Source organism: Megalopta genalis, unplaced genomic scaffold, assembly GCF_051020955.1.
Source record: "Megalopta genalis isolate 19385.01 unplaced genomic scaffold, iyMegGena1_principal scaffold0100, whole genome shotgun sequence".
Taxonomy (NCBI): domain Eukaryota; kingdom Metazoa; phylum Arthropoda; class Insecta; order Hymenoptera; family Halictidae; genus Megalopta; species Megalopta genalis.
In genome coordinates, this window is record NW_027476169.1 from 366,908 (window position 1) to 385,244 (window position 18,337).

An 18,337-nucleotide genomic window follows, 5' to 3' on the forward strand; every position below is an offset into this window, starting at 1 on the left:
CAGATTGTCCACTAAAATGGATAATTTGAGAAGTGGAGATACTACTATTATATTATATTATAATATTAAGAATTACATTAATATTATTGTTATACTATTATATTGTGTTATAATATTAATAATTACATTGATATTATTGTTATAGTGTTATATTATATTATAATATTAATAATTACATTAATATTATTGTTATACTAGTATATTATATTATAATATTTTAAAAATTACATTAATATTATTATTATACTACTATATTATATTATAATATTAATAATTACATTAATATTATTGTTATACTACTATATTATATTACAATATTAATAATTACATTAATATTATTGTTATACTACTATATTATATTATAATATTAATAATTACATTAATATTATTGTTATACTACTATATTATACTATAATATTAATAATTACATTAATATTATTGTTATAGTGTTATATTATATTATAATATTAATAATTACATTAATATTATTGTTATACTAGTATATTATATTATAATATTTTAAAAATTACATTAATATTATTATTATACTACTATATTATATTATAATATTAATAATTACATTAATATTATTGTTATACTACTATATTATATTACAATATTAATAATTACATTAATATTATTGTTATACTACTATATTATATTATAATATTAATAATTACATTAATATTATTGTTACACTACTATATTATATTATCATATTAATAATAATAAACTCTGGAAGAGACGTTGCAAGCATCAGAGAGCTTTTATCGGACAAATCGATCCGAGAACGTACGCAAGAACCATTGTTCTTCGCGTTGCATCTCCGGTTTTCTTTACTTTCTTCGAAATGGAATATTCCGTGTGTCAAACAGACACGCGAACGAGAAACGTTTCGTAGATGTCGGATATCGGTCGCAAGTTGTTACACGCATCGGATCGCAGTGATACAATCGTAAGCTTCTCCGCTAGTTTATCAGGAACAGAATTCGTGGACCGAGGATATGTACATAATATACGTGGTTCGTGCGTCGTTATCGATTAATGCAACGAAATCTATTTCATTTCGACACCGTGTTTATACGCCCTGAATCGATAAGGCGGCATCGTCGTAATATTGTCGTGTCTGTTCGGACACCTTGCGACACTTTCGCGCTGTTCGAAAATCTTCGAGACCTGATGAAAAAAAAAAAATTCGTTTCCCGTGGTAACTCGTCGTTCGTTACCGTCTTGCGGCGATATTGAAGCACGTTGATTGTCGATTATACAACGTGACCGCGAAACGACGGCTGCGACATGCGACATTTTTAAGAACAGAATTTATAGCTCGGTTCTTGTTATCTTTTTTTTTTTATTATTTTACTAATTACAGTGTTTGTGCTGTACACTGTTACTGTACTGTACTACACTGCACTATACTATATATACTATACTATATTATATTAATATTATATTATAATATTATTGTTATACTACTATATTATATTATAATAATAATTACATTAATATTATTGTTATGCTAATATATTATGTTATAATATATTATTATACTATTATATAGTATTATATACTATTATAATATATTATAATATTATTGTTATACTAATATATTATGTTATAATATATTGTTATACTATTATATTATATTATAATATTATTGTTATACTATTATATTATATTATAATATTATTGTTATACTATTATATTATATTATAATATTATTGTTATACTAATATATTATATTATAATATTAATGTTATAATAATATATTATATATTATAATATTAATAATTGCATTAATATTATTCTTATACTATTATATTATACTATATTATAACATTAATAATTACATTAATATTAGTGTTATACTATTATGTTATATTATAATATTATTGTTATACTATTATGCTATACTGTACTATTTCCTAGTAAATATAATTAGCCATATAATTAATACTATTTTATTATTACACTCACGAGGCTGTTCTAACTGAGCGTCGGTTCTCCGTCGACTTCCGATTCAAAGTGGTCCATTTCGCTTCGCGGACGGATATGCATTCCCGACGGACACGGTCGACGACAAATTGAAGTCGACGGAATTTGTTTCGGCGCGAGAATCCTCGGAGCCCACCCACGAGCTTTCGTCGCTCGCGTTACTCGCGCGTTTCTCTTGGAACGCTTTCACAAAGGGTTTCCCGGCCATTCTTCGCCCCTTCCGAAGAATAATTATTTAACCACAGGGTCCGCGCGCGGCTGGCCAAAACCAGCGGTCGGAAGGCTCTAACCGTAATGCGTGCCCTAATCTAAAATGCGTGTCTTCGCTCGGGAAACGACCCGTAAAAAATCCGGACGAAAATCTTGTGACGCCGACAGTTCAAAGTTTCGACTCACGATCTCGTGAGCGCGCGCGCGCGCGCAGAGGTTGCGGTGCGAAGGTTGAATGGAAAAGATCTCCTTCAAGAAATGATTCATCTCTTCCGACGATCTATTAATATAGGTTCACTTGAGATCGAACGGGTCGTCGTTCTTTGAATCTTCGGATAACGAACAGCTGATTGTTGTTGTTATTGTTATTGTAACAGCTGATTGGGTTTTAAAAGTTAACGCGCAAAATAATTTTTCCACGATGTTCGGATTTTTCAAACCGTATTTGAGAAATGTCGCAGCCGATTTTTCTAACAGCGAGTTTGTTTTACAGTTACTCGCTGAAAATATTCGGCCGATTTTTCAGAATTTTTAAGAATAAGACTTAATAATATTTAAGATTTAATAATAAGATTTTTCGGAAATGGATCGAATAGCTCGAATACTTTTGGGTATTAAAACGATGACGTTAAAAGAGATCACTCTTTTATCCGAGTCAATAGTTAATTGTTGCTTAATTAATTGTTAATATAATAATCGGTTATATTATAATAATTTAAATTAATTATAAATTAAGGGGAAAAAATTAATTACTAATTATATTCTAATAATATTCTAATAATCGGTTATATTATAATAATCTAAATTAATTATAAGTTAATAATAATATTGATTAATAATTATATTCTAATAATATTATAATAATCGGTTATACTATAATAATCTAAATGAATTATAAATTAATAATAATATTAAGTAAAATTATTATATATTCTAATAATAATATAATAATCGGTTATATTATAATGATCTAAATAAATTATAAATTAATAATAATATCAATTAATAATTACATTCTAATAATATAATAATTGGTTATAATATATTATAACTGGTTTTGGAAAGGATGATTTGACGGTTTTTTTAAATTAATTTATTATATTATATATTTATATACATATATAAATATATTAATTATAATTAATAATATATATTATATTTATTATATTATATTATTTATTAATTTAACGGTTAACGGTTTAATTTTTATATTTATTATTTATATTTATTTATCATTTACATTTATTATTTATATTTACTTGTCACTTATATTTATTATTTACATTTATTTACATAATTTTATTATTTTCATATTTATTATTATTAAATATCATGACTTCCTACGTCACGGCGCCATGTTGTTCATCGTCGGAAAATTTCGTTTTCATTTCGCGCGTTGACTCGCGTTGTAACGTATAAATATTTCGCTCGGAAGAAGACGCTCGGAAGAGGTTATATATCGCGCACGGACGACGACGTTTCAATTCACGAATCTTGTCTGTCGCGCAGCCTACATTTCTGAACGTCGGGAGCATTTTAGCCGTCGCGTCGGCGGAACGCGGCGGAGAGATCGCGGGAAACGCGTACGTTAACCGAACGGACCAAAAAAGGAGAATGTAGACTCGACAAAAATTGTCTTCCCGACTTCGTCGTGCGCGGAGAGTCGCGAACGAGAGTCTCCCGGAGATGGTGGATTCTTTTACACGGCGATCGGCGCGCCGTGAAATCTCTGCATAATTTCTCTATCGTCGAATCGCGCCGAGCTCGGGAGCTTCTTCGTCCGGAAAACGGAAAAGCACTTACATATTTCTTTGGAGTAACGGTGATCCTGGGCTGGAAGGCAACGTCCTCTTGCCGGAGGCATTTCGAATCTCTGAACTTTCTGCGGAACTTTCTTGAAAACAAGTTCGCCATCGAATGAATCTGCGCCAATAAAAATTCATCGAAATCGACGCAATCTATTTAATGGAAGAAAAACTATATTGGGTTGGCAACTAAGTAATTTGTTCAATGAAATACAAAATTTTTTTCTTACTTGGAACGAAGTTTAATCTGTAATGTATTTTCCATTTTGTTCGATGGCCTTTTGCCATCTCTCTGACAACTTTAAAATTCCACGCTCGTAGAAAGTCTGATCGTTTTCGACCAAAAACTGAGTTAAGTGAGATTTTACAGCGTCGTCATCGTTAAAAGTTTTACCACGAAGGGAGTTGTCCAGGGATCGAAATAAGTGGTAATCCGATGGCGCGAGATCAGAGCTATATGGTGGGTGTGACATCGATTCCCAACCAATATCCATCAATTTTTGTCGAGTGGACAAAGACGTGTGCGGCCTAGCATTGACCTGCTGGAAAATGACACCTTTGCGATTGACCAATTCTGGTCGCTTTTGCTTGACCACTGCATTCAATTTGTCCAGTTGCTAACTTTCACGGATAATAAAAAACAACATAATAATAATAATAATAATAATAATATAATATTATATATATTATATATAATAATAATATATTTCTATATATATTATTATTATATTAATATTATTATATATAATATATAATAATAATATAATATTATATAATATAACATTTATGGATATCATAAAAATGGGAGTGAGAGACATCTATAACTGAAATCGGCAATTACTTAGTTGCCAACCCAATAAAAAGTTCCAGATTTGTGTGGTTTTCCCGAGGTTGTGCTTGTCGCGTTGACCTCCTTCTTCTTGGTGGCTCACTGAATGCTTGAAAAAAAAATATAACCTTAAAGAACCTTTTGTAAAAATATGTTTACTCCGAAAGCTTGAAAGCTTTGGTAACGTAAAAAAGCAATGTACAATTAAAGAAGAAAAGCGCGGTGTTTTCTAGCTCAAATGGAACAGCCATTGTTCGAGCAACGTTCTGAATTAGTGAATTTTCTTCTAAATTAGTAAAAAGAACGTCTGAGAAACTTGACATGGGCGCATGATGCATAATCTACGACAGAAGCACAGATTTTTATAGAAACTGTGTTAACCGCAAAAGGTTTTTCTTCTTGCCCTTTGTACTATGGATTCCTTTCTCACAGGCTACGTTGATTGCACCGCTTTGTTTTGGACCCTTCAACGGCCAGCAACGTGGCATTCGCGTCGTAAATATTTTGTAGAATGTTAAAGAACGAAGACTAAATTAAATGAAGTTTTTAATTTTTAATTTAAAAGAATTTTTTATTTTTCTCTTGTTTTTCCTTTTTAATCGAATTCTCCATTATAAAAGAAATTTGTCCACGATCTCGTACAGAAAAATGAAAAACCATCCCCGTGGATGGAGTGTTGTCAATCATTTTCCTAATAAAATGGGGAAATTTTTGTTTCTTACATGTCTCAGTTTACTTTTATTTCGATATTGTAATTACAGGAGAATCAAATTCCTTTTTGGTTTAGGGGAATTTTTTATTCTATTTTATTCTATTAGTTTATTCTGCATTTTATTCTGTTATTTTATTCTATTATTTTATTCTGTATTTTATTCTGTTATTTTATTCTGTATTTTATCCTGTTATTTTATTCTGTATTTTATTCTATTATGTTATTCTCTATTTTATTCTATTATTTTATTCTGTATTTTATTCTATTATTTTATTCTGTATTTTATTCTCTATTTTATTCTATTATTTTATTCTCTATTTTATTCTCTATTTTATTCTATACTGTTCTACTATTTAATTTATTCCATTTCGAGGAAATGGATAACGTTCGTATGTATTATATATTACTTATTATTAACACAATATGTATTTAGTGAACAGTTTTTTACTATGCGTGTACATTGCTACGGCGCTTTACTGAACTACGCACCTTTAACCTATACAGTGCAGTTCTCGACGAGCTGGCGCAACACGCTCGATCGCAGAGTACCTATACCTAATTTGTAAAGTGCTAGGAATAGTAGCCGTGTGTGTATGTGTGTGTACATTTAAAAGAAAATGAGTTATGTCCAATATTCCGAGAAAATTAAATATTCAAGTTCAAACAAATTCAGATTCAAATAGGTCATTCTCGAGGTTATAATCGAATAGGTTAATGTCAATTTATCGTCGTATAGAGGTCTTATTTTCTCTGTCAAAGTTCGCCTTCGTCGAGAAACCTACAGCAATACCTACGCCGACCCTATCGCTGTTGTTGAACTTTTAAACATTTTTCACTTTTTAAACAATGATCCCGAACACCGTCCCCCGATACCAACTTATCGAAACAAACGAAACGCGCCCGACAGCGCCGTGCGCGCTCGGCGCGAGCGAGACGACGCGAAGGTAGCCGACGAAGCACGAGACAAAGGGAAAACCGGTGAACGCAGGGGACAACGCGACAGAGTTCCGTTCGTAACGAAATGAAACCCGGAGCCAACGTAGCAGAACGAAAAGTAAAGGAACGAAGGACGGAGTTTAATGAAATATTGTGTATCGTAGAATGCGGCGGCGTGGCGGGACGAAGTCTCGCGCAACAGCGGACGTACCGAAACGAGGAGAAACCGGAAGCAAACGGTTTTCGGATGAAACGCTAAACGGAGAGAGAGCCGTGGAAGAAACTAGAATTGCCGGACTAGAGAGCGGGTAACGAACAGAACGGAATTAGGATGAAATACGGAACGGGGAACGCGAAGAAACTCGGAGCGGGCGGACTAGAGTGGCGGCGCGGAACGATCGGAGCGTTAAACCGGTTGCAAAGAAGACATTACATCCGCTTCTTTGATCTTCTTAGCAGTAGTAATATAGCAGTAGTAATATAGCAGTAGACTATCGCGTTTCGAAGCGGTCGACCGAAGCGACTCTTAACGTGATTAATATACAGAAGCGACAACAGGTTCATCTCCTGTGTCTCGGGTGGCTTTTGAGTGTCGCGAATCGTCCTAATCGCAAGGAAGTTCTTCATGCGGTCGCTACAAATTTCAATGAAATTCGCGAGACGATAGCGCTATGGCTCTAAGAAGTCCGGAGGGGGGGGGGGGGGATATAAAGTGATAGTGAAGTGTTAAAGTGGAATTCCGTTTATACAGGGTGTCCCAAAATGATCTCCGTTCGAGGAAACTTTTTTTTCTTTACAAAAATATTTTCCAAGGCATCGTTAACGAATTATTAACGAGAAACGGTCGACCAATGAGAGGCGAGCATGGCTGTCGCGAGGCGGCCGAGCCAATCAGCGGAACTGAGTACAGTTATACTAATTGTCAATAACTATAAAAACGAAGTAATGCAAATATAAACTAATAGTGAAGTGTTACAATAGAATTCCGTTTATACAGGGTGTCCCAAAATGATCTTCGTTCGAGGAAACTTTTTCTTCTTTACAAAAATGTTCTCCGAGGCATCGTTGACGAATTATTAACGTGGAGCGGTTGACCAATGAGAGGCGAGCATGGCTATCACAAGATGGCCGAGCCAATAAGCGAAACTGAGTATAGTTATACCAATTGTCAACTATAAAAACGAATAATAATGGAATAAACGTATCTCCTGTTCTCGAATTGTCCATTTTCGTGGACAATCCGAGCGTCGATTAGGGGAAGAATTTACTGTATTCCGGATGCTAAGCGTCCAGAAAAAATGGACGTTAAGCTGGTTCGAAAATTCGCGAGACGTCGTCGCCTAGGGACGGTAGACGCAAACCTCGTCCAACAGAGATCCGCAGACGCGTAAAAGAAGGCAGTCTCGGCGTAATGGTAAGCTGTTCAGAGCGGATCAGAGTGGATCAGAGCGTAGGAGAGCGGCGTTGGCGGTGGGGCGGGGACGCGAGGGGCGCACGGGACACCGCGTAAAGAGAATTTTCCATGCATGTTGATTAAAAGCACGGCGCCCCTCCCCCTCCTCCTCTGCGCCACACTATTTACGTTCCGCCGTCGTCCGCCGTGAAAAGTCTTTCGCGTCCTCGGCGGCCGTGTGTGCTCAATGATAACTGATAATGACTACAAGAAATGCGTAAAACCGTGATGAAGGTAAAAACGTTGCGCCGAGAGGGCGGGGTCCCGGTTTAGTCTGGTGATTAGTTCCGAGCCGGAGCTGCGTCGCGTGTGTCGGGGCGCCTTATTTCAGCCCGAAATTCATCGGAACGATCTCGATAAGAAAAATTTCATAAAAATTACTCGTGTCCCCTAAGTGTTGGCGGTTTTCTTTTTTTTTCTTTTCTTTTTTTTTACGTGACGTCACAAGAACAACGACACGCCACGGTAAATCGCGATCGTTACGAGCTTGCAGCTTCAACCCTTTCGCGACGGGATTGTTTGCCGGGCAGTTCTTGGGAAGTTCTTGACAGAAACGTGGAACACGCTTGGAGGTTGTAACGCTTATTCGTTGATTCGTTATTCGAGATATTTGTTGATAAATATTCATTAAAATTTCAAGAAATATAAAAAAATAAAATTGAGAAGAAATTATATATAAAATTAAAATAAAAAATAAAATTCAATTTGAGGTATTGATAATTTTTTATTGTTGCGATGCATTTCGAAACAGTTCTCCGTTCACTAATCGATTCTCGTCGTAAATTCGTCGGAAAAAGTTTTGATTGTCCGAGCTATCGCTATATACAGGGTGAACATTTTTTATTAAAGATTATGTTACTTTCAGGGAAATTAGGGGATCCTGACATCATTTGAAGTAACTTTTTCCTTTACAAAAATTGGCTCCGTGGCTTCGTTTACGAGTTATTAACGAAAATCGCTGACCAATTAGAGGCAGGCTCGGCTGGCGCTAGGCGGCCGATCCAACGAGCGGTCGAAGCCCAGTTCCGCTGATTGGCACGGCCGCCCCGCGCGAGCTGATCTCGCGCCTCATTGGTCAACTGTTTTTAGTTAATAACTCGTTAACGACGCCTTGGAGAAAATTTTTGTAAAGGAAAAAGTTACTCGAAATTACTTTTTTGCATAATTGTGTAACAATTATATTTAACGTGTTACAATCGTCATCAATCTCTCCTACTGAAAAACGTAAGTGCACGCTTTGACTGTCGCGCAACCGCGAAACTTTCTTATGATTAGGGTATTTTATTTAAACAAATGAAGAATGAAAAATTGTTGTATATAATATTTATAAAAATATTAATAAAATTAATAAAAATTAATTTCCGAAAATCTAAGCAAATATAATATAATATAATAAGGTGTCGCGCGTGACCAAGAAATTTTATATGCCGCCCGAAACAGGTGGTCGCTCCGCGGAGACAGAAACGGAGACGGAGAAACTGAGTGCCGGTGGATTCCACAGGTGTCTGTAAAAGTTTGTCAAACTCGGCGGATTACCACGACTATATATATATATATAGTCTTAGCTTTTTTGCGTCTTTTAACTTACCTCCAATGCGCAAAACTTCTATCCTATGTAAAGCTTTTTTTTTAAGTGGTTCGGGTAATCACTCCTGCGAACCGTTTTCATGGAAATGCTGTATCGAAGACAAATTATAGGATAAAATAGGATGAACGGTTTTTTCGATGCCAATTATACTATTTCATTTAATTAAATTAATCCCTTGCGTACCATTTTCTTCGTAATTATAATGATCAGAAGTTTTTCGATTGTAATAATTTTTAAGAAGAAAAGAAATAATTTAGATTTATTGTGTGTGTCTACATTTACTTAAATGTTTAAATACTGATGACAAGAAAAATCATATATATTATATATTTTATATATTATTTTCTTATTATGTTATACAGGGTGTCCCACAATTATTTTAACAGCCGAAAATGAGGGGTAGCTGAGGTCATTTGAAGTAACTTTTTCCTTTGCGAAAATGCAATCCGCGGCTTTGTTTACGAGTTATTAACGAAAAACACTGGCCAATGAGAGGTGACGGTGCGAGAGAGAGGGTCCGCGAGAGAGTCCGCAGCACGAGGCTTTGACAGAAGGTCGGGACGGACTCGAGCCGCGATCGAAGTATTGAACAAGTCACAAGGCGAGAACTTTACGGATTTTTTTTACTACATAACAGTGATATTTTTAAGAAAAACGCTGTTCACCTTTACTTTAGAACGTCTGAAGAATATTTACTAATTTTTCGGACCCGAAATAATATGAAGTTTAACCGTGACAGCTGTTTTAATTTTCTGGTGTGCATGACACCTCGTGTGTACCATATGAAATTTTTATGCAAGCTGTACAGTGAAGATTAACGAATGATTTGCAAAGCTGATTTAATAATAAATAAGGGACGTAAAGGATTTGTTTATTAGAGAGATATGAAAAATATTATCAGTAAGAAACTCACCCATTTAGTTGAGGATGCATTTGCTGGCTGAAATTCATGATGTCGAAGGGCACTGACCTTGTACAACGTACAGCTGATCTTTCACTGCACTGTCACTAAACACTGATCACTTAATTAATCACTGATAATCCGAATCACTTGTGGATATTTAAGAAAGATCACTGAGACTCGTTCGCGGATAATCGTTTATTCGACGCGTTCGTTCGGAAGTCGACGTTTCACTGCCAAAAAATCGAGGAAATAACACCCGATACTATTTTCTTCGAAGCGCAGGGTAACGCCAAATGAAATAAACAAGATATGCCGAGACGTAAACTGTGTCCGACCCGCTGTCACCCTGCGCTCTTAGAACGTAATTAATGGCCGTGCGAAGAAAATGGTATCGAGTGTCATTTCCTCGGACGGCCGAACGAAGAACAACAAGGATCCACAGTCAAGGCCTGAATTTTTCGGCAGTGAAACGTCGACTTCCGTACGAACGCGTCGAATAAACGATTATCCGCGAACGAGTCTCAGTGATCTTTCTTAAATATCCACAAGTGATTCGGATTATCAGTGATTAAATAACTGATCAGTGTTTGGTGACAGTGCAGTGTAAGTGAACTTCGCAAATAACCATACCAGAGGTTCCACCGACAGTATCCCTCGAATGTTGCGGTCATCGACCTGGGATCAGCTGTTCGTTGTACGAGGTCAGTACGTACGAGTCAGCAAATGCATCCTCAACTAAATGGGTGAGTTTCTTATCGATAATATTTTTCATATTTCTCTAAAAAACAAATCCTTTACGTACCTTAACGCGATTATTTATTATTAAATCAGCTTTGCGAATCATTCGTTGAATTCTGTTCGTACACGGAATTATTTAAATTAAAATATCATTTACGAACTTTGTTAATCTTCACTGTACAGCTTGCATAAAAATTTCATATGGTACACATAAGGTGTCATGCACACCAGAAAATTAAAACGACTGTCACGGTTAAACTACATATTATTTCGAGTCCGAAAAATTAGTGAATATTCTTCAGACGTTCTAAAGTAAAGGTGAACAGCGTTTTTCTTAAAAATATCACTGTTATGTAGTTAAAAAAATCCGGAAAGTTCTCGCTTCGTGACTTGTTCAATACTTCGAACGCGGCTCGAGTCCATCCCGACCTTCTGTCAAAGCCTCGTGCTGCGGACTCTCTCGCGGACCCTCTCTCTCGCACCGTCACCTCTCATTGGCCAGTGTTTTTCGTTAATAACTCGTAAACAAAGCCGCGGATTGCATTTTCGCAAAGGAAAAAGTTACTTCAAATGACCTCAGCTACCCCTCATTTTCGGCTGTTAAAATAATTGTGGGACACCCTGTATATTTAATAGGTTATAGTTTTAACCCCTTTCCATAGTTTGACGAGTCTGACACGTGATGAAGACATGTTATATATCATAATATAATATTATATATTATAATATAAATAATAATAATTAATATTATATAATATAATATACTTCTATTCAATATAATGCAACAAACATTTTTCAAACAATTCCATAAAATATCGTATCTAGAAAATAATGCAAAAAGGAGAATACGATCACAAACAGATTGGCAGTGTAAAAAACTTGAGCACCACTCGTTAATTTCTGTCGCGAACAGTATTGCCAGAGAATTGATGGCGCGAGGGGAATCGCGTTGCCTTCCCCTGCCCCGCAATCGTCGACAAGCGGAAGTTGTAGTAAAATATCGAGGACACGTAGCAGCAGCACTGAATCGTCACGCGACGATGCGTAAAGGTCGCTTTTCGGCCACGACGTCCGCATCGTCGCGGCTTCGGTGTCCTCCCGACCGAGACTGTCCGGTAAGAGTGGGGGAGAAAGGAGCCAGCGGACGATCACGAGCGAGCGAGCGAGTGAGTGGGGGAGGGGTGGCTCCACGCGCCGTCAATTCCCTGGCGACGCTGGCCACGAGAAACTGCGAGACGCGTAAATTCAAGTGAAACAATTGAGTTCCGTTGGTTTCTTAGCGAACGAAGACGGCGCGAAAGAAAACCGAGCGGCGGATCTGACGGCGCGCGAGCAAAATCTGGGAGCAATCTGTGCGAATCCCGGGCCCCGTGGGTGCATCTTGTTTGTTTTTGTGGGCGCGCTGCGACGGGACGCGGCACGGCACGGCGGCACGGTACGGCGCGGCACGGCGCTGCCCGACCGCAGCCGAACAGGCGCGTTTCGCGCGTAACAGAAGAACACCACGCGTTCCTCGGGCGGACGCGTGGATGCGTGCACGGTCGTTGTCGTCGGGACACAAAGGACGCGATAAACCGCACGGTAGGAAGAAATTCTCAGGGGACAATGCGCGGCGACGCTAAGGGTGGCGGCGGCGTCGCCGGAGCCTCGGGAATATCCGGTTTCCTTCGGTAGGACGTACATTCTGCGGTCAGCATTCACGAGGCTGTGAATAACGCGCGGACGCGTGAATTTCGCAAGACGGCTCGTTCGGACGCCGGTGCCCCGAAACTTGGATGGTTTCGGTTCCCATGGCCGCCGAGGGTTGCTCACGGAGATCCGGGTTGCGGCGGTTTCGATACGTTCGCGACGACGTGCGGTCGGGCTGTTCGCCCGCCGGAATTGTTCTTCTCACTCGACGTGTCTGGGATTAATAATCTAATTTAATAAATAATTTAATAACTTGTTTACCGTATTTTAACTTGGAAGAAATAATGGACGAATGTGGACGAATGAAAATAATTATTTGATTTAAAATATTGTTTTTATTATTTATTTGTATATCGTCGGGATAATTTTAAACATTAACGAACAAATAGTATTATTTGCATTGTATTTTATTATTAAATTGGAAACAATCAAAAGCAAGTTAAAGATCATGGAGAACTCTTTGCGAAACTATTAAAATGTATTAAAAACTATTGAAGATTATTGCGAAGTATTGCAAATTATTGAAAATAGTAAAAGCCAGTAAAAACAACTCGAAACTATTCGAGAGAATTGTATATTTCGGTTAGTGTCTCATTTGATAATATAATAACTTTTATTATTTTTATTTAGTTTTTACTATTTTATTTATATACAATAATAATAATTATTATTTATATATTATATTTATTAGTTTTTATTTTACTATTTTATTTTTATTTATTTATATTTTTAATTTCTATTTAATATTATTAAATAATATTATAAATCACGTGTGAATGTTGTATTTAACGTTATAGCGTAATTTTGTTTTTGGAAATTCTCGTCTAGATTCGTAATCGGCGACCGTGAAAACCTCCGATTATAAATTTTCAATTAAATCCGGCTTTGTTTTCGCGCGCGCGCGCGCGCGCGTGTGTGTAGCTAAATTTTCGGGTGCGCCGCGGTATTGCGAGAGTAAATCAATATTGTTAACCGTTAACTAAAACCGAAGTCGGTAACTCAGCCGTGGTCGCCCAATGTGGCGGCGGTTCGCCCCGGCGCCTTTTCCCATGAAACGGTGGCGCAAATACCGAGATGCTGTAGGGCTCCGTATCTCCAAACAAGCTAAATGTTAGTTCCCGATAGCTTATCTGCTAACTACTCCGGAATTGGTTTCGTCCGCGGTAAGGGCAAGGGAGAACTCTGTAGGAAAAGGAGGAAAGGGGGGGAAGGGCGGAAGGACCGCGAGCTTGTCGAGGAGGCGTGTCGCACAGTTGAGCATTAGATCCACGAAGCTGGTCAAAATACGATTATTTAAATACCGCGTCAGATGCATAGTATTGATTGTCTGAGCTATTGCAGTATACAGGGTGTAAATTTTTTTATATTAAAAAGTATGTCGCATCCGGGAAATCAGGGGTTCCTGACATCATTTCAAGTAACTTTTTCCTTTACAAAAATTCTCTCCGAAGCATCGTTAACGAGTTATTAACGAAAAACAATTGACCAATGAGAGGCGAGGATCAGCTGGCTCGCGGCGGCCGAGCCAATGGGCGGAACGGGGCTTCGTGCGCTCGTTGGCTCGGTTACCTCGCGCCAACCGAGCTCGCCTCTCATTGGTCGCTGTTTTTCGCGAATAACTCGCAAACGAAGCCGCGGATTGCATTTTCGCAAAGGAAAAAGTTGCTTCAAATGACCTTGGGAATCTCTCTGTATAATTATATACGCTTGTACCTGGATGGCTGGCGTAAACATAATTCTTAGACCGAAGCTGACGCTAATTGCCTTAAATCTGATTCCAAAACGGAACTAAAAATGGTATTGATGTTTATTTAATAATTTTACAAGATAAGCGTGAACAATATTGTGGTTAGTGAAGATGTGTTTAATGTTTAATATTCAGAGCGAGATGATTTTACTTCACGCGGCTCCTCAATGGTAAGAGCGAACGTTCATCGAGCGAACATCGCTGTCGATTAATGCCTGCCATTGACGAATACTGGATTCATTGAATTCTCGCCGGTCAAGACGGGAGAGGCCTGTGGAACGTGTATTGGCGATTTCAATGCAGCTCGGATGGACGAGCCGGGTGAATTGCATCGTCGCCTTCCAATCGGTTCACCCGGCTAAGCTGATTATCGAAGACCACATGCTCGACTGTCGATAGTAAGGATGCTGCCTCTGGTTTATTGACGTTCGGAAACCCAGCCGCTAGGCGTTGTCCGAATGAAAAGCCGGCGGGCAATTCTGCAACGATCGCGGGAGTACTTGGCCGTGAATCGGGAAGAAACCGCGGATTTTCGCGTGGAAATTTTTATTCGTTCTCGAAGGATTTCGTCGAAGAGATTTACGCGACGCGCGGTACGTCGAACATACGGGGAATCATCCGAGAAAAAAAATGAAATTTTGCGTCTTTTACAAGTACAACGTGGTTTATAAAAATTTGTTTTTTTTTTAAACATAAAAATACATTATAATATAAAAATAAATTATTTGCGAAAATACAATTTCTTGGGCGCCGTTAAATTGTTTTACGTAACGTAAATATATGTATAATAGCGTGAATGTACACAAATATGCAACGCAAGTAACGTAAATATGTGTGCGTATAATAAAGTGATATAAAAATAGCTGTCTCGATGAACCCTCGTTGCTGACCTATATAAATAATTATAAAAATTTAAAGAGCAGCTACGAGCAGATAATTCTTTCACGATACTATGAAAATGTTTTTGTTAGCAATTTTTATACGAACTAATTTATTGAAGCACTTATCGTAATAAAAATTGTAGGAAGTTTAAGAAAATATTGTTATAAATTGTTATAAAACAATATACAGGATGTTCCAAAATTATTGTACAAGCTGAAAATGAGGGATTCCCGAGGTCATTTGAAGTAATTTTTTCCTTTACAAAAATTTTCTCCGGGGCATCGTTTACGAGTTATTAACGAAAAACAGCGACCAATGAGAGATCGCGTACGGCTGACGCCCCGCCCTCACGACCGCTGCCGCTGCGTCACACGCCCCGCCCTCGCGACCACTGCCGCTGCGTCATACCGCCGGCGCGACGCGGCATTGGCCGCGAGAACGGAGCGCCGACCGCACTCGCTCATTAGGGCGAATTTACTGCGCATCGAAAATACCTAGTAAACAGTGGATAATAAAATAACAAAAGAGCAGAGTAATCACAGTTTAATTAAAAAATAATTACTATTACTAGTTAATTACTACTTACCTTAAAATATACCGGCAGCGTGCGAAAGTTCTCGAACAAACAGCCCGCGCCGTATTGTCTAAGGATGATAGTTTTCTATTTTCCTGAAACTAATGGATACTCGGGTAGAGTGTAGAGCGGTGATTTTAAGAGCAGACGGGACTGCATAGTTTGTCTTTTGATATTTTAGTTCCCACGGCAACGCATTGTGTGCGACTCGGTGAAACAACAACGGCGTAAAATAATGGTCGCTTTGACCGACAGCCGCGCGTCCGACGCACAGCGCGACATTTTAACTGTGCGAATTTCATTTTCTCGACTGTCGCGGTCGTTCCCCGCGTGTGTTCCATTGCTGCGTTTCCGCTCGGCGATTTCCATGCGCGACGCGACGGGTCGCGGCGATTAAATTTCTCCGGGACCTTCCGTTGGTCCGCGGAGAAGAGTGACGGCGGAGGAACAGAGGAAAGCCGGGACGCGGACGATGATTCGTGGCTTCCGATTCGGCGTGCGGACCGCGAAACATGACGATGGAAGTCTCTCGCGGAGTCTCGCTGTCTCTCCGCTGTTGCTAACGAACGACGATCGACGAGAGCGACGTCGGCAAGGAAATCGATGCCCGGGGTGCAACGAACTTGACGCGGGAAGCTCGTCGACGGGATTGCTAGTTGGTGGAAAGAGCGAGATTGAACGACGCGGTGCGGTCTGAGTTGACGCGTGCACATGACACGCGTCAAACGCATTCCCCGCTGTTGCGGCCGCGCTCCCCTCTCCCGGCAACCCCCGCGCGATCTCCGCCGGCCGCTGGTCGGCCTCTCGCGTCATTCACCGGTTCGTTTGTAAATTTAATAAAAGGTCGTCGCGTTTGCTTCGTGCTCGTTTTGTTATTATTTTTTCGAGGCGCCTACTTGCCGGCGTCGCGCGGTGATGCGAGCAATGGAGAAAAATAAAAAAATCAATATTTTCTTTTTTATAACGTGATCGTTAATATAGGGTCTTTATTCGTACGTGAACGATTAAAAAGATAACGAAGAAGTTAACCTCGATACTCGAGAAACGCGTTAGTGGACAACGATCTGTAGTAAATTCGCGCTAATTGACGCTCGGATTGTGCACAAAAATGGACAATTTGGGAAGAGGAGGTACGATTATTCGAGCCTCGCGGCTCGCTTTTATGGTTACCGATTGTCAACAGTTGTAAAAACGTAACTGCGAGGCACGAATAATCGTGTCTCCTTTTCCCAAATTGTCTATTTTCGTGCACATTCCGAGCGCCATCTGTGGAGAATTTACTGTACTTGCCTTTGCTTCCTCGAGCATTTGCCTGTTACATCGCGCAGTGTTTTTAACGTCGAGTTATTCAAAGTACGCGGCAATAAATGTAAACGTGAATGGATTATTCGATCGAAGATACTAAACGCATGCCATTTTGATCGCGAAACGGTTTAATTACTTATCGTATATTCAGTTTTATTGTCGCGAAGTTACGCATCCGTCAAGGACCTGCTGTATACGTTCGATCATCTTTAACCTAACTTTTCTTCGAAAAGGTAAAACATGTCCTGGGATCTCAACGGTAAATTATTCCTTGAACCGTTCTCGACATTGTTACATAAAATTGTCTCGCAGTGGTCTGCATTTGTAATTGTAATCATGGTTTACTAAAACATGTTTAATAAAACAAAATCGTTGCACGAAAAGCTTCCTTGTAAATATCTTATAAACAATATACTATCGATGTCTGATTTTTGCAAATATTTTCGCACATGATTTCTTATTATTTATTAACCTGTTGCGTTGGAATATTTGTCGCTTGTTTATGCGTTATGTTCAAATATGACAAGGTTACCCGCCACCTAGTAATTCTTAATAAAACATGATTCGAATAAAAATTGGTCGGTGCACAGTTTCTAAAAAATTACAATACTAAATGTTGATGAAAATAACTGTACATTATTTAGGCACAAATCGACTCATCTTTGCATTCCTTTTAAAAAATTATCAACGTATTTGGCTCGAAAATTAATTAGTATAGAAGCTACGATTATTGTCCGGAACAGCTATGATTATTGTCCCGTGAGATCGCATCACTGCGCGTTGCGTTCTCAAGCGTTCTGTTTCACGCTAAATCTTGTTCAAATGACCTTGTTACGCGTTCGCCTTCCGCGAAGCATGCGGGATCGAATTAACGCTGAACGTATCGAGCCCTAAGAGAATCTAACCTCTCGACATTTTTGTTATTGTAACGTAAGGCTTCGATTAAGAAATCAATCGTCTCATTTTCCAT

At 38.4% G+C, this 18,337-nt stretch overlaps 1 protein-coding gene and 1 long non-coding RNA gene across 4 annotated transcripts in view; one reads left to right on the forward strand and one right to left on the reverse strand.

The window, feature by feature from the left end:
* dlp (glypican dally-like) overlaps nucleotides 1–18,337 on the forward strand; it is a 159,373-nt gene that overhangs the window by 1,398 nt on the left and 139,638 nt on the right. Inside the window, exon 1 of one of the 2 annotated variants that reach the window (XM_076528144.1) lies at nucleotides 17,272–17,600. The exons of the other annotated variant lie outside the window; for it this stretch is intronic. The gene's annotated coding sequence lies outside the window, so the exon portion shown is untranslated. Of the gene's footprint in view, nucleotides 1–17,271; nucleotides 17,601–18,337 lie in introns of those variants that run through there. 2 annotated transcript variants of the gene reach the window in all.
* Nucleotides 3,289–18,337, reverse strand: part of LOC117217399 (uncharacterized) — a 68,979-nt gene continuing 53,930 nt past the window's right edge. The window contains exons 4-5 of one of the 2 annotated variants that reach the window (XR_013036132.1): nucleotides 4,241–4,948; nucleotides 3,289–4,182 (exon numbers count right to left, since the gene is read on the reverse strand). This is a non-coding gene — a long non-coding RNA (uncharacterized LOC117217399). The remainder of the gene's footprint in view (nucleotides 4,183–4,240; nucleotides 4,949–18,337) is intronic. The other variant, XR_013036131.1, reaches the window with a different exon arrangement.